This window comes from Hemiscyllium ocellatum, unplaced genomic scaffold, assembly GCF_020745735.1.
Source record: "Hemiscyllium ocellatum isolate sHemOce1 unplaced genomic scaffold, sHemOce1.pat.X.cur. scaffold_323_pat_ctg1, whole genome shotgun sequence".
Lineage (NCBI taxonomy): Eukaryota > Metazoa > Chordata > Chondrichthyes > Orectolobiformes > Hemiscylliidae > Hemiscyllium > Hemiscyllium ocellatum.
In genome coordinates this window covers 35,526-50,652 of record NW_026868355.1, presented here as the reverse complement: position 1 = coordinate 50,652, position 15,127 = coordinate 35,526, and the positions used below count along the sequence as shown (strand labels likewise).

Genomic DNA, 15,127 nt, shown 5'->3' with positions numbered 1-15,127 from the left:
ATAAAGTAATCTCACAACTAACAACAGGGCAATTCCAAACTACTCTTTCAAACATACTGCAGCCTTAGTGCACCACCACTTCCCAGACAATGCTGAAAAGAGAGAAAGAAAGAATATAATAAGTATGGGCCATAAAAAAGTGAATTTCACCAATCACAGTCTCGATTAGATTACCTTTCCCTTCCGGTGTCTCCAGGACGGAAATGCAGGAAATGGGAGAAATTCAATAACATATGCATTGGAAAGATTTTCCCATTCGCCAGAAAGCCAAATAACGATGAATCGACTCACCGCCGGACTTTGTTTCACAACAGCGATGAAATAACAGTCTCCATTCGGTTCCAGTAAAACCTCAACTTGCCTGGAACATTAACCAATCGCTGAGCTGCTTGCGATTTTCTGCAGGCGAGGCGAATAACATCATGGCAGCTGAGAGACCTGACAATACTCGGCACCTGTCCACAGTTAATTCTCCGAGAAGATCAATGCAGCGGGGATCGAAGCAGCATTCGAGTAGTGGAGTTGATCAGCTGAAATGGCAGTGGTGGGATTCGAACCCACGCCCCTTTCAGGACTGGAACCTGGATCCAGCGCCTTAGACCGCTCGGCCACACTACCAGACAGCCTGAGCGTCCATTTTCTTGCATTTCGAATTGTGCTCCTGCATAACCACACATGCAAAGTCACATGAAAAGGGTTCCATGGTCCCTGTCCGACTCGCACAGCAGCTGGTATGTGCCCGGCTACAATGTCTATTTCGCAGCAGATAATGAAAGCCCATCAATCCAGACAAAAATCAATGGTAAGCTGTGTCTATCTTCTCAGACTCTTTTCAGCCAGAAATGTATCTTTGACTGCGTGAGAATATATGTTCGGTAATGATTTGGTCAAATCACCATGAGCTGCTTGACATTACTTCAATTTCGATTCTTGCTTTGCTGAATGATTTCACCGATTGCTCGAAACAGGACAACGTTCACGTTTACACGGAACACGAAACACACCGGACTACAGGGAAAATGCACAAAGCTGAGCAGGCCGTGTTCCACATCATACCGTGCACTATATTTTCAGTCACTGTGTCTGTTTTGCAAAGAATGTTCTCCACCCTAAAACCGGAGGTAGCATTACAATCCGAGAACGACAGATCACCTTGTGAGGATGCTATGACCTCGGGGCTGGTTCGAGATGCCACTTTCCTTGCCTTTTACCTTAACCGTGCAATTGGCTGCAGGGATATTCACACCTGGACATGAGCCACATCGATACCGACTGACTTGGAAACCTGTGTGGAAAGCGACGAGAAGCGACTCAATAAATCTTGCTAAATTCCATGGTGCTCATTAGAAATGCAGTTTCTGTTCACCTCAATTTAAAAGGCAGTTTCTGAACATAGTAACTGAAGTCAAAAGGTAATTATCTCACCCCACCCCAATTCCGGGAGAGGTGCTAACTGCACTTGATTGCTTTTTGTTCTCGATGTGAAGAGTTCTCAGGCATGAGTCACCTTCACGTCTCTTGGTGCTGAGTGACTTACAAAGAAGGAGTTTCACCAGAGCTGCAACTGCCTCACTTTCCCACTCGCCCTGCCCGTTTACAGTTTCCTGCTCGTCAGTGATTTAAAGAAAACCAAAAGGTTGCGATGTTATTCTGCAGCCTCTCTGTCAATTCCTCCGTTTCAGTTCCAACATGGCTTAGATCTCGGGGCTCACCTTAATACTAGCGACGCTATGAAACCACAAGTCCAGAGGTTCCTCTGGGAGTGCAATTTCTTTCATTGCTGTTGCTGATTGAATGAGTCACTAACGTGCGAACTGATCCAAACCATGATTCAGCACCTCTGCTGCCAATTCTCGCACGTTGAATAACGACAGAGAGTTTCCAAATGAGGCCTTGCAGAGACGACTTTGGTTTACATTTGACAGACAGACTAGTTCAGGAATCAGTGGTGCGCTGATCAGTAGCACCAGCGCATCAGCTTCTTCCCTGTCTTTGAACCGGTCCGCCTGCGCAAGGAATGCAAATGCGGGACAGTTTTTCGTGGAAGGGATCAGAACGCGGTAACTACACTCTCAAACAGAATGACTTATGATCAGAACCAGGTTTTACAATGGTTCTGATCAGAACAAGCCTTTACAATGCTTTGCTCACTAATTAAATGGAAGTGCATCACATTTCACAAAGAGAGCAGATTTGTTCGAGCATTTTCGCAGATGCGAGAGCAAGCAAGAAAGCTCCGTTCTTGTCCGTGTAAAAGGCTGCAATTGAAGAACAAAGCAGTTTCTGCCCAGTTTCGAACTGGGGACTTTTCGCGTGTGAGGCGAACGTGATGACCACTACACTACAGAAACGAGCTTCAGCCGAGCGCGTTGCGGCTCTGTGGCATCCAGCACTGAAAGTTGAAGCCATTCTACGTTTCACCTTTCTTTTTCCAATAGCTCGTTGTTATCCAGGGAAATTGACATCTTGAAAAAGTCAAAAAATATAGACTGAAATTAGTGACAAAATATAGACAAGGATGTCGTCAATGTTTGGACTGGAGTGTGAAGTGGAATAAGCTGGGACAACTTTCCCGGCAGCATAACGGCTGCGACATGGTTTTATGGAAGGGTTGTAAACTGAGTATTTACGTGTTTTACACAAGCTAGGGTGAGTTGGAAACTCGAGAGCATAGGTTTAAGGTGAGTGGTCTGAAATTGACAAAGGACCCCGACGCACATTTTCCACTCACAAGGTTGTGGGTGTATGGAATGAGCTACCAGAGGGAGTGGAGGAGGCTATTGCACTCAGAAAATTGCAATGGTAATCGGATGAGTTTCTGGATAGGATGGGTTTAGAGGGATTGAGGAGAAATGCTGTGGAACGGGACTTGTTTAATTTTGGTGATGTGGTGAGCATGGATGAGATACACCGAAGTCTCTGTTTCCACGCGGTGTACCCCAATAACCTTGCGTTGCTTACACCGGTTTTAAAGGATTACTTTTCAGCGGAGCTTGTCGTCGCAGTCTGTAGCACAATCATTTAGTCTGTTCGACTGCTCACGGGAAAGGTAGTATTGTGAAACACTGCAGAAACGAACGACTTCCTTACTTTTGCTCCGACTGACCATGCTTCGTGAAACTTTCCCAGATCCTCAGTTGAGGATTTTTGCTGCTGCAAGTTACCTCAGAACCCCTGTTAACTCGTAATGTATTGACCGAATCGCAAACAGAAAGCATTTAACACGGAACACAAACAAAACTGGCATACCTAATGCATGTTCAGACACAGCGAAGCATGAATGCTAAATGTGAGACAGTCCGAGGGCATGAGGCATAAAGTAATCTCACAACTAACAACAGGGCAATTCCAAACTACTCTTTCAAACATACTGCAGCCTTAGTGCACCACCACTTCCCAGACAATGCTGAAAAGAGAGAAAGAAAGAATATAATAAGTATGGGCCATAAAAAAGTGAATTTCACCAATCACAGTCTCGATTAGATTACCTTTCCCTTCCGGTGTCTCCAGGACGGAAATGCAGGAAATGGGAGAAATTCAATAACATATGCATTGGAAAGATTTTCCCATTCGCCAGAAAGCCAAATAACGATGAATCGACTCACCGCCGGACTTTGTTTCACAACAGCGATGAAATAACAGTCTCCATTCGGTTCCAGTAAAACCTCAACTTGCCTGGAACATTAACCAATCGCTGAGCTGCTTGCGATTTTCTGCAGGCGAGGCGAATAACATCATGGCAGCTGAGAGACCTGACAATACTCGGCACCTGTCCACAGTTAATTCTCCGAGAAGATCAACGCAGCGGGGATCGAAGCAGCATTCGAGTAGTGGAGTTGATCAGCTGAAATGGCAGTGGTGGGATTCGAACCCACGCCCCTTTCAGGACTGGAACCTGGATCCAGCGCCTTAGACCGCTCGGCCACACTACCAGACAGCCTGAGCGTCCATTTTCTTGCATTTCGAATTGTGCTCCTGCATAACCACACATGCAAAGTCACATGAAAAGGGTTCCATGGTCCCTGTCCGACTCGCACAGCAGCTGGTATGTGCCCGGCTACAATGTCTATTTCGCAGCAGATAATGAAAGCCCATCAATCCAGACAAAAATCAATGGTAAGCTGTGTCTATCTTCTCAGACTCTTTTCAGCCAGAAATGTATCTTTGACTGCGTGAGAATATATGTTCGGTAATGATTTGGTCAAATCACCATGAGCTGCTTGACATTACTTCAATTTCGATTCTTGCTTTGCTGAATGATTTCACCGATTGCTCGAAACAGGACAACGTTCACGTTTACACGGAACACGAAACACACCGGACTACAGGGAAAATGCACAAAGCTGAGCAGGCCGTGTTCCACATCATACCGTGCACTATATTTTCAGTCACTGTGTCTGTTTTGCAAAGAATGTTCTCCACCCTAAAACCGGAGGTAGCATTACAATCCGAGAACGACAGATCACCTTGTGAGGATGCTCTGACCTCGGGGCTGGTTCGAGATGCCACTTTCCTTGCCTTTTACCTTAACCGTGCAATTGGCTGCAGGGATATTCACACCTGGACATGAGCCACATCGATACCGACTGACTTGGAAACCTGTGTGGAAAGCGACGAGAAGCGACTCAATAAATCTTGCTAAATTCCATGGTGCTCATTAGAAATGCAGTTTCTGTTCACCTCAATTTAAAAGGCAGTTTCTGAACATAGTAACTGAAGTCAAAAGGTAATTATCTCACCCCACCCCAATTCCGGGAGAGGTGCTAACTGCACTTGATTGCTTTTTGTTCTCGATGTGAAGAGTTCTCAGGCATGAGTCACCTTCACGTCTCTTGGTGCTGAGTGACTTACAAAGAAGGAGTTTCACCAGAGCTGCAACTGCCTCACTTTCCCACTCGCCCTGCCCGTTTACAGTTTCCTGCTCGTCAGTGATTTAAAGAAAACCAAAAGGTTGCGATGTTATTCTGCAGCCTCTCTGTCAATTCCTCCGTTTCATTTCCAACATGGCTTAGACCTCGGGGCTCACCTTAATACTAGCGACGCTATGAAATCACAAGTCCAGAGGTTCCTCTGGGAGTGCAATTTCTTTCATTGCTGTTGCTGATTGAATGAGTCACTAACGTGCGAACTGATCCAAACCATGATTCAGCACCTCTGCTGCCAATTCTCGCACGTTGAATAACGACATAGAGTTTCCAAATGAGGCCTTGCAGAGACGACTTTGGTTTACATTTGACAGACAGACTAGTTCAGGAATCAGTGGTGCGCTGATCAGTAGCACCAGCGCATCAGCTTCTTCCCTGTCTTTGAACCGGTCCGCCTGCGCAAGGAATGCAAATGCGGGACAGTTTTTCGTGGAAGGGATCAGAACGCGGTAACTACACTCTCAAACAGAATGACTTATGATCAGAACCAGGTTGGAGAAAACCTTTACAATGCTTTACTCACTAATTGTAAGAGTAAAAAATGAGGTCTGCAGATGCTGGAGATCACAGCTGCAAATGTGTTGCTGGTCAAAGCACAGCAGGTTAGGCAGCATCTCAGGAATAGAGAATTCGACGTTTCGAGCATAAGCCCTTCATCAGGAATAAGAGAGAGAGAGCCAAGCCGGCTGAGATAAAAGGTAGGGAGGAGGGACTAGGGGGAGGGGCGATGGAGGTGGGATAGGTGGAAGGAGGTCAAGGTGAGGGTGATAGGCCGGAGTGGGGTGGGGGCGGAGAGGTCAGGAAGAGGATTGCAGGTTAGGAGGGCGGTGCTGAGTTGAGGGAACCGACTGAGACAAGGTGGGGGGAGGGGAAATGAGGAAGCTGGAGAAATCTGAATTCATACCTTGTGGTTGGAGGGTTCCCAGGCGGAAGATGAGGCGCTCCTCCTCCAGCCGTCGTGTAGTTGTGTTCTGCCGGTGGAGGAGTCCAAGGAGCTGCATGTCCTCGGTGGAGTGGGAGGGGGAGTTATAGTGTTGAGCCACGGGGTGATTGGGTTGGTTGGTTCGGGCGGCCCAGAGGTGTTCTCTGAAGCGTTCCGCAAGTAAGCGGCCTGTCTCACCAATATAGAGGAGGCCACATCGGGTGCAGCGGATGCAATAGATGATGTGTGTGGAGGTACAGGTGAACTTGTGGCGGATATGGAAGGATCCCTTGGGGCCTTGGAGGGAAGTGAGTGTGGAGGTGTGGGCGCAAGTTTTACATTTCCTGCGGTTGCAGGGGAAGGTGCGGGGGTGGAGGTTGGGTTGGTGGGGGGTGTGGATCTGACAAGGGAGTCACGAAGGGAGTGGTCCTTGCGGAACGCTGATAGGGGAGGGAGGGAAATATATCCTTGGTGGTGGGGTCCGTTTGGAGGTGGCGGAAATGGCGGCGGATAATACGTTGTATGCGCAGGTTGGTGGGGTGGTAGGTGAGAACCAGTGGGGTTCTGTCTTGGTGGCGGTTGGAGGAGCGGGGCTCAAGGGCGGAGGAGCGGGAAGTGGAGGAGATGCGGTGGAGGGCATCGTCGATCACGTCTGGGGGGAATCTGCGGTCCTTGAAGAAGGAGGCCATCTGGGTTGTGCGGTGTTGGAATTGGTCCTCCTGGGAGCAGATGCGGCGGAGACGAAGGAATTGGGAATATGGGATGGCGTTTTTACAGGGGGCAGGGTGGGAGGAGGTGTAGTCCAGGTAGCTGTGGGAGTCAGTCGGTTTATAATAGATGTCTGTGTTGAGTCGGTCGCCCGAGATAGAAATGGAAAGGTCTAGGAAGGGGAGGGAGGAGTCTGAGACAGTCCAGGTGAATTTCAGGTCGGGATGGAAGGTGTTAGTAAAGTTGATGAACTGTTCAACCTCCTCGTGGGAGCACGAGGCAGCGCCGATACAGTCATCGATGTAGCGGAGGAAAAGGTGGGGTGTGGTGCCAGTGTAGTTGCGGAAGATGGACTGTTCCACATATCCTACGAAGAGGCAGGCATAGCTGGGGCCCATGCGGGTGCCCATGGCAACTCCTTTAGTTTGGAGGAAGTGGGAGGATTGAAAAGAGAAGTTATTCAGGGTGAGGACCAGTTCAGTCAGTCGAAGGAGGGTGTCAGTGGAAGGGTACTGGTTAGTGCGGCGGGAAAGGAAGAAGCGGAGGGCTTTGAGTCCTTCGTGATGGGGGATGGAGGTGTACAGGGACTGGATGTCCATAGTGAAAATAAGGCGTTGGGGACCGGGGAAGCGAAAATCCTGGAGGAGGTGGAGGGCGTGGGTGGTGTCCCGAACGTAGGTGGGGAGTTCTTGGACTAAAGGGGACAGGACCGTGTCGAGGTATTGGGAGATGAGTTCGGTGGGGCAGGAGCAGGCTGAGACAATGGGTCGGCCGGGGCAGGCAGGTTTGTGGATTTTGGGCAGGAGGTAGAAACGGGCGGTGCGGGGTTGTGGGACTATGAGGTTGGAGGCGGTGGATGGGAGATCCCCTGAGGTGATGAGGTCCTGGATGGTCTGGGAGATGATGGTTTGGTGGTGGGAGGTGGGGTCGTGGTCAAGGGGGCGATAAGAGGAGGCGTCCGCGAGCTGGCGTTTGGCTTCAGCGGTGTACAGGTCAGCGCGCCAAACTACCACCGCGCCTCCCTTGTCTGCGGGTTTGATGGTGAGGTTGGGATTGGAGCGGAGGGAGTGGAGGGCTGCACGTTCTGAGGGTGAGAGGTTGGAGTGGGTGAGAGGGGTGGACAGGTTGAGTCGGTTGATGTCACGGCGGCAGTTGGCTATAAAGAGGTCGAGGGCGGGTAGGAGGCCTGCACGGGGTGTCCAGGTGGATGGGGTGTGTTGGAGGCGGGAGAAGGGGTCGTCAGAGGGTGGGCGGGAGTCTTGGTTGTGAAAGTAGGCACGGAGGCGAAGGCGGCGGAAGAATTGTTCAATATCTCGCCGCGTGTTGAACTCATTAATCCGAGGGCGTAGGGGAACGAAGGTGAGGCCCCTGCTGAGGACTGATCTCTCATCCTCAGAGAGGGGGAGATCTGGAGGGATGGTGAAAATCCGGCAGGGCTGGGAGCTAGGACCTGGTGTGGGACTGGAGCTGGAGCTGGAGCTGGGGGCGGGGTTAGGGGCGGGGACAGAGATCGAAGTAGGGGCGGAGTTAGACGTGGTGACGTTGCTCGACGTGGGGGCGGGGTCATGCGTCGTGACGGAAATAAGCGTGGGGGCGGGGTTACGTGAAGCGACGGGAGATGGCGTGGGGGCGGGGTTATGGGCGGGGTTATGCGTAGTGACGAAAGACGGCGTGGGGGGGGGGAAACCTGAGGATTTGTGCTCCTGCAGGTTAGTGATGTCAGTGGGGGCGGAAGTGGCTGCGTCGACGGCAACCGGAGGGGCGGAAATGGTTGCGGCGACGGAGGAGTGGTGGTCATTCCCGGTGGCCGCGTGGGTCGCGGGTCCGTCGGCGATTGTGGAAGCGGTTGTGTGTGTGGTGGTCACCGGGGCAGTTGTAGGGGCGGCGATCGCGGGGGCTCCGAGGTCGGTGGGGGCGGAAGTGACGTCACGGTCGGCGGCGGCCTTTGGTGCCGCGGGCGCTGTGGAGGCCACATGTGTAATGGCGTCCGACAGGCCTGTGGAAGATTCTGGAATAGTTGAGGGGCCACGAGTGTGGGGGTAAGTACATGAAAGTTTTTGGTACTTACTGTCTTTAATCTCTGATAGGGCTAGGAAGAACTGTTTGTTGAGTTTGTGGATTCTTCTGTAGATGAAGAACAGCAGGGGTCCTTTGCAGGTCTGTGAGAGTGTTGTCCTGAGCTGGGGTAGGGCTGATTGCAGGGAGTGTAGGTAGCGACGCATGGCTGCAAGGGTGGAGCGGAGGATCCGGAGGGAGGTCTGTTGCTGGAGGCTTCGGATTTGTTGTAGGTACAGGTTGTCCTGGTTGGGTCCAAATTTTGTTGGTTGGAATGTAGTTCGGAGTCCGTGTGGGATCAGTCGGTTCCTTAGGCAGGTGCTGAGGAAGGAGATGTGGCTGTGGTAACGGGTCTGTTTGAGAACGTGGCTGAAGAGCTTCTGTGCAGAGGAGATGACCTGGGGGGTGCAGTGAGAGAGGGACTCACTGAAATCCTTGTAGAGGGAGGAAGAGAGCTTCTTCAAGGAAGGCATCCTTGTAAGAGGATTCGCAGTAGGTTAAAATCTTCGAGTAAAAAATGAGGTCTGCAGATGCTGGAGATCACAGCTGCAAATGTGTTGCTGGTCAAAGCACAGCAGGTTAGGCAGCATCTCAGGAATAGAGAATTCGACGTTTCGAGCATAAGCCCTTCATCAGGAATAAGAGAGAGAGAGCCAAGCCGGCTGAGATAAAAGGTAGGGAGGAGGGACTAGGGGGAGGGGCGATGGAGGTGGGATAGGTGGAAGGAGGTCAAGGTGAGGGTGATAGGCCGGAGTGGGGTGGGGGCGGAGAGGTCAGGAAGAGGATTGCAGGTTAGGAGGGCGGTGCTGAGTTGAGGGAACCGACTGAGACAAGGTGGGGGGAGGGGAAATGAGGAAGCTGGAGAAATCTGAATTCATACCTTGTGGTTGGAGGGTTCCCAGGCGGAAGATGAGGCGCTCCTCCTCCAGCCGTCGTGTAGTTGTGTTCTGCCGGTGGAGGAGTCCAAGGAGCTGCATGTCCTCGGTGGAGTGGGAGGGGGAGTTAAAGTGTTGAGCCACGGGGTGATTGGGTTGGTTGGTTCGGGCGGCCCAGAGGTGTTCTCTGAAGCGTTCCGCAAGTAAGCGGCCTGTCTCACCAATATAGAGGAGGCCACATCGGGTGCAGCGGATGCAATAGATGATGTGTGTGGAGGTACAGGTGAACTTGTGGCGGATATGGAAGGATCCCTTGGGGCCTTGGAGGGAAGTGAGTGTGGAGGTGTGGGCGCAAGTTTTACATTTCCTGCGGTTGCAGGGGAAGGTGCCGGGGGTGGAGGTTGGGTTGGTGGGGGGTGTGGATCTGACAAGGGAGTCACGAAGGGAGTGGTCCTTGCGGAACGCTGATAGGGGAGGGGAGGGAAATATATCCTTGGTGGTGGGGTCCGTTTGGAGGTGGCGGAAATGGCGGCGGATAATACGTTGTATGCGCAGGTTGGTGGGGTGGTAGGTGAGAACCAGTGGGGTTCTGTCTTGGTGGCGGTTGGAGGAGCGGGGCTCAAGGGCGGAGGAGCGGGAAGTGGAGGAGATGCGGTGGAGGGCATCGTCGATCACGTCTGGGGGGAATCTGCGGTCCTTGAAGAAGGAGGCCATCTGGGTTGTGCGGTGTTGGAATTGGTCCTCCTGGGAGCAGATGCGGCGGAGACGAAGGAATTGGGAATATGGGATGGCGTTTTTACAGGGGGCAGGGTGGGAGGAGGTGTAGTCCAGGTAGCTGTGGGAGTCAGTCGGTTTATAATAGATGTCTGTGTTGAGTCGGTCGCCCGAGATAGAAATGGAAAGGTCTAGGAAGGGGAGGGAGGAGTCTGAGACAGTCCAGGTGAATTTCAGGTCGGGATGGAAGGTGTTAGTAAAGTTGATGAACTGTTCAACCTCCTCGTGGGAGCACGAGGCAGCGCCGATACAGTCATCGATGTAGCGGAGGAAAAGGTGGGGGGTGGTGCCAGTGTAGTTGCGGAAGATGGACTGTTCCACATATCCTACGAAGAGGCAGGCATAGCTGGGGCCCATGCGGGTGCCCATGGCAACTCCTTTAGTTTGGAGGAAGTGGGAGGATTGAAAAGAGAAGTTATTCAGGGTGAGGACCAGTTCAGTCAGTCGAAGGAGGGTGTCAGTGGAAGGGTACTGGTTAGTGCGGCGGGAAAGGAAGAAGCGGAGGGCTTTGAGTCCTTCGTGATGGGGGATGGAGGTGTACAGGGACTGGATGTCCATAGTGAAAATAAGGCGTTGGGGACCGGGGAAGCGAAAATCCTGGAGGAGGTGGAGGGCGTGGGTGGTGTCCCGAACGTAGGTGGGGAGTTCTTGGACTAAAGGGGACAGGACCGTGTCGAGGTATTGGGAGATGAGTTCGGTGGGGCAGGAGCAGGCTGAGACAATGGGTCGGCCGGGGCAGGCAGGTTTGTGGATTTTGGGCAGGAGGTAGAAACGGGCGGTGCGGGGTTGTGGGACTATGAGGTTGGAGGCGGTGGATGGGAGATCCCCTGAGGTGATGAGGTCCTGGATGGTCTGGGAGATGATGGTTTGGTGGTGGGAGGTGGGGTCGTGGTCAAGGGGGCGATAAGAGGAGGCGTCCGCGAGCTGGCGTTTGGCTTCAGCGGTGTACAGGTCAGCGCGCCAAACTACCACCGCGCCTCCCTTGTCTGCGGGTTTGATGGTGAGGTTGGGATTGGAGCGGAGGGAGTGGAGGGCTGCACGTTCTGAGGGTGAGAGGTTGGAGTGGGTGAGAGGGGTGGACAGGTTGAGTCGGTTGATGTCACGGCGGCAGTTGGCTATAAAGAGGTCGAGGGCGGGTAGGAGGCCTGCACGGGGTGTCCAGGTGGATGGGGTATGTTGGAGGCGGGAGAAGGGGTCGTCAGAGGGTGGGCGGGAGTCTTGGTTGTGAAAGTAGGCACGGAGGCGAAGGCGGCGGAAGAATTGTTCAATATCTCGCCGCGTGTTGAACTCATTAATCCGAGGGCGTAGGGGAACGAAGGTGAGGCCCCTGCTGAGGACTGATCTCTCATCCTCAGAGAGGGGGAGATCTGGAGGGATGGTGAAAATCCGGCAGGGCTGGGAGCTAGGACCTGGTGTGGGACTGGAGCTGGAGCTGGAGCTGGGGGCGGGGTTAGGGGCGGGGACAGAGATCGAAGTAGGGGCGGAGTTAGACGTGGTGACGTTGCTCGACGTGGGGGCGGGGTCATGCGTCGTGACGGAAATAAGCGTGGGGGCGGGGTTACGTGAAGCGACGGGAGATGGCGTGGGGGCGGGGTTATGGGCGGGGTTATGCGTAGTGACGAAAGACGGCGTGGGGGCGGGGAAACCTGAGGATTTGTGCTCCTGCAGGTTAGTGATGTCAGTGGGGGCGGAAGTGGCTGCGTCGACGGCAACCGGAGGGGCGGAAATGGTTGCGGCGACGGAGGAGTGGTGGTCATTCCCGGTGGCCGCGTGGGATTGCATCACATTTCACAAAGAGAGCAGATTTGTTCGAGCATTTTCGAAGGCAGGTTTGCAGATGGGAGAGCAGGCAAGAAAGCTCCGTTTACGTCCGTGTAAAAGGCTACAAATGAAGAACGAAGCAGTTTCTGGCCAGTTTCGAACTGGGGACGTGATGATCACTACACTACAGAAACAAGCCTCAGCTGGGTGTACTGCTGTTCTGTGGCATCCAGCACTGAAAGTTGAAGCCATTCTACGTTTCACCTTTCTTTTTCCAATAGCTCGTTGTTATCCAGGGTAATTGACATCTTGAAAAAAGTTAAAAAAAAAAAGAGGGACGTGAAATTGGTGTCAAAATATAGACAAGGATGTCGTCAATGTTTGGACTGTAGAGTGAAGTGGAATAGGCTGGGACAACCTTCCCGGCAGCATAACGGATACGACATGATTTTATGGAAGTGTTGTGAACTGAGCATTAACGTGTTTTACACAAGCTAGGGTGAGTTGGAAACTCGAGAGCATAGGTTTAAGGTGAGTGGTCTGAAATTGACAAAGGACCCCGAGGCACATTTCCCACACACAAGGTTATGGGTGCATGGAATGAGCTACCAGAGGGAGCGGAGGAGGCTATTGCGCTCAGAAAATTGCAATGGTAATCGGATGAGGAAATGAGGAAATGGGAGAAATTCAATAACATATGCATTGGAAAGATTTTCCCATTGGCCATAAAACCAAACAACGAGGAATCGAGTCACCGCAGGACTTTGTTTCACAACAGCGATGAAATAAAAGTCTCCATTCCGTTCCAGTAAAAACTCAACTTGCCTGGAAAACAAAGCAACATTCAAGCTGCTTGCGATTTTCTGCGCGTGAGGAGAACATGACCATGACAGGACAGACACTTTAAATATTCAGCACATTCCCACACCGCAGTTGTGTTTTGAACATCAATATAGCGGGGATCGAAACTGCCTTTTAACAAACTGTTGGAGTTGATCAGCATAAATGGCAGTATTTTCTTTCAGCTGAAATAAATTCGGAACAAATTTGCATATATCATTAATCGTTCCAATGAGATAAATCTAATGCACTTCCGATTATTACAATGAACTGTGTGACTTTCAGTTCACTTAATAAAATGAAACGAACAAAAAAGCTTTCCTTGTGGTTTAACGTAATTCAGTTAAGCCATATGATAACGGCTATTGAACCACAACATCACATTTATATCACTCGCCATAGCTACTTCTTCATGTGAGAGAGAACGTAACTGAAGAAATTATGAGTGAAGGCAAAATGTGGGTGTGAATATGACGGGGAATTATTGTTCACTGCTTCATTCTGAGCATGGCTACTTCTTGGATTTTGCTGTTATTGTAATTCTGGTGAAAGCAGAAACACAATGGTTTGGATTCAATTTAGCTCAAGACATTTCTCAACCACGACTTTCACCACATGTTACCTTGATGAGGTCACATGTTACCCATTTCCAAAACGTGCTGAGGAGACCGAGAGATTACGGTGATGGATTATTATACCACCGTGCTCCGCATTCATGGGTTCGAGTCACATTTTGGTTGCTAATTCCACAAACCACTGCTGCATTTTTACATTGCATCTCACACCATACACTGGATCGAGAATTTTGTTCTTGTGCTTCACTGTACGGGAGACTCACGAATAATCAACACCACATAAAAGTTGAAATAAAAAATGAGAGCAGATGTTCTATTCGGTTGTAAATTAAGTTGGTGTAATTAGAGGGAACACATTTTTTTCTTTATGCACCTCTTTCCATCTTGTCTTTCTATGAATTTACATCGACAGAAAGAGAAATAACTAACAAGTGATCTGGAGCACAAGTGTATGCAATGGGATTGCTCATGATTATTTTAACCTAACAGTCCACACAATGATTTGATCAGTATTTCAAACAGTCACTCGGAATTGGAACCGCAGCAAACTGCTCCAATGAAACTAACCTTTCTTTCTTCCACATGCAGCGTGATGAGTGACTTGCTAACTGTACAAGGTCAGCCAATTTTCTTCAGCAATCACAGCTTCTGTAAACAGCTACCTGTGCTGTGCAGAGTGTCATTTGATACCCCCAGGTCACAGCACATTTCTTCTTCATGAGCTTATGAGCTTCGTTCCTGATCTGTTTGATAAACCTTTTCTATCACTTCATCCCATCCACTCACAATTCTCAATTTATGAATAAAATTTAGCGTTAGATCAAATGTTAAACAAAATGAATGCATGCCATTCAGCCCACCGAGTCTGCCCCACCATACAACGAACTCATGGTTGATCTGATAATCTTCAACTCCATTCTGCTCACTTACCTCGACAAACTTCATCATCTTTCTGATTAAATACCTGACACAGTTTGAAAATACCCAACAACTTCGCCTCTACTTCGGTTGCCAAAAAAACCCCACAGATTCTTTGAGCATGGAAATTACTCTTCATTTCTGAATTAAATGGGCGATATCTCATTCTGAGATTATGTCCTGTGGTGCTCTCATCAGAGCATAGGCCAAACCACCTGCCTATATCTACCCTGTCAAGATCCCACGGCTTTGTTTCAAGGAGAATAATCCAAGCCTGACCAATCATTCCAAGAAGCTCCATTTTATCCAAAGTTGACAACATCCTCGTAAATCTCTGTTGTCCCTTACAGCACGGGAACTGGAACTTGAAATCAGATAGCGATTGGAATCGGATTAGTCCACACATGGACCAAATACAGTAATGATAACTTTGACAAATGAGAATCTAATCATATTCTATTGACATTCAATGACTTCGTTGTAACTGAAGTCCTCCGTGTAATCGCCCTCGGAGCTAATATTTAGGAGAAATGTTACCTGACCACCCAAATAAAGAAGTTGACTACAAAAAAATGTCCGTCAGTCGACTCTGGTTGATAATTAACACAACTCATGTCTCCGTGAAGTCTGCATCATTTGTTAGGCACAAATTAGATGTGTAACAGAACTCGCTTCATTTGCCTGGATGTGTGAAGCTTCAATACCACTGAAGGAACTGGACCTCGTCCACGACAATGCAGTCACTTAACTGTACCACGTTCAACACCTGAATGT

The 15,127-nt window shown here is 50.2% G+C and overlaps 3 non-coding genes across 3 annotated transcripts; all 3 read right to left on the bottom strand.

Annotated features, from left to right (window-relative positions):
- Positions 1-536: 536 nt before the first annotated feature.
- trnal-cag (transfer RNA leucine (anticodon CAG)) lies at positions 537-618 on the bottom strand. The gene has a single exon. It is a non-coding gene; the product is annotated as a tRNA-Leu (tRNA).
- A 1,660-nt stretch (positions 619-2,278) lies between these two features.
- On the bottom strand, positions 2,279-2,351 carry trnav-cac (transfer RNA valine (anticodon CAC)). The gene has a single exon. It is a non-coding gene; the product is annotated as a tRNA-Val (tRNA).
- A 1,499-nt stretch (positions 2,352-3,850) lies between these two features.
- Positions 3,851-3,932, bottom strand: trnal-cag (transfer RNA leucine (anticodon CAG)). The gene has a single exon. It is a non-coding gene; the product is annotated as a tRNA-Leu (tRNA).
- Between the last annotated feature and the right edge of the window lie 11,195 nt (positions 3,933-15,127).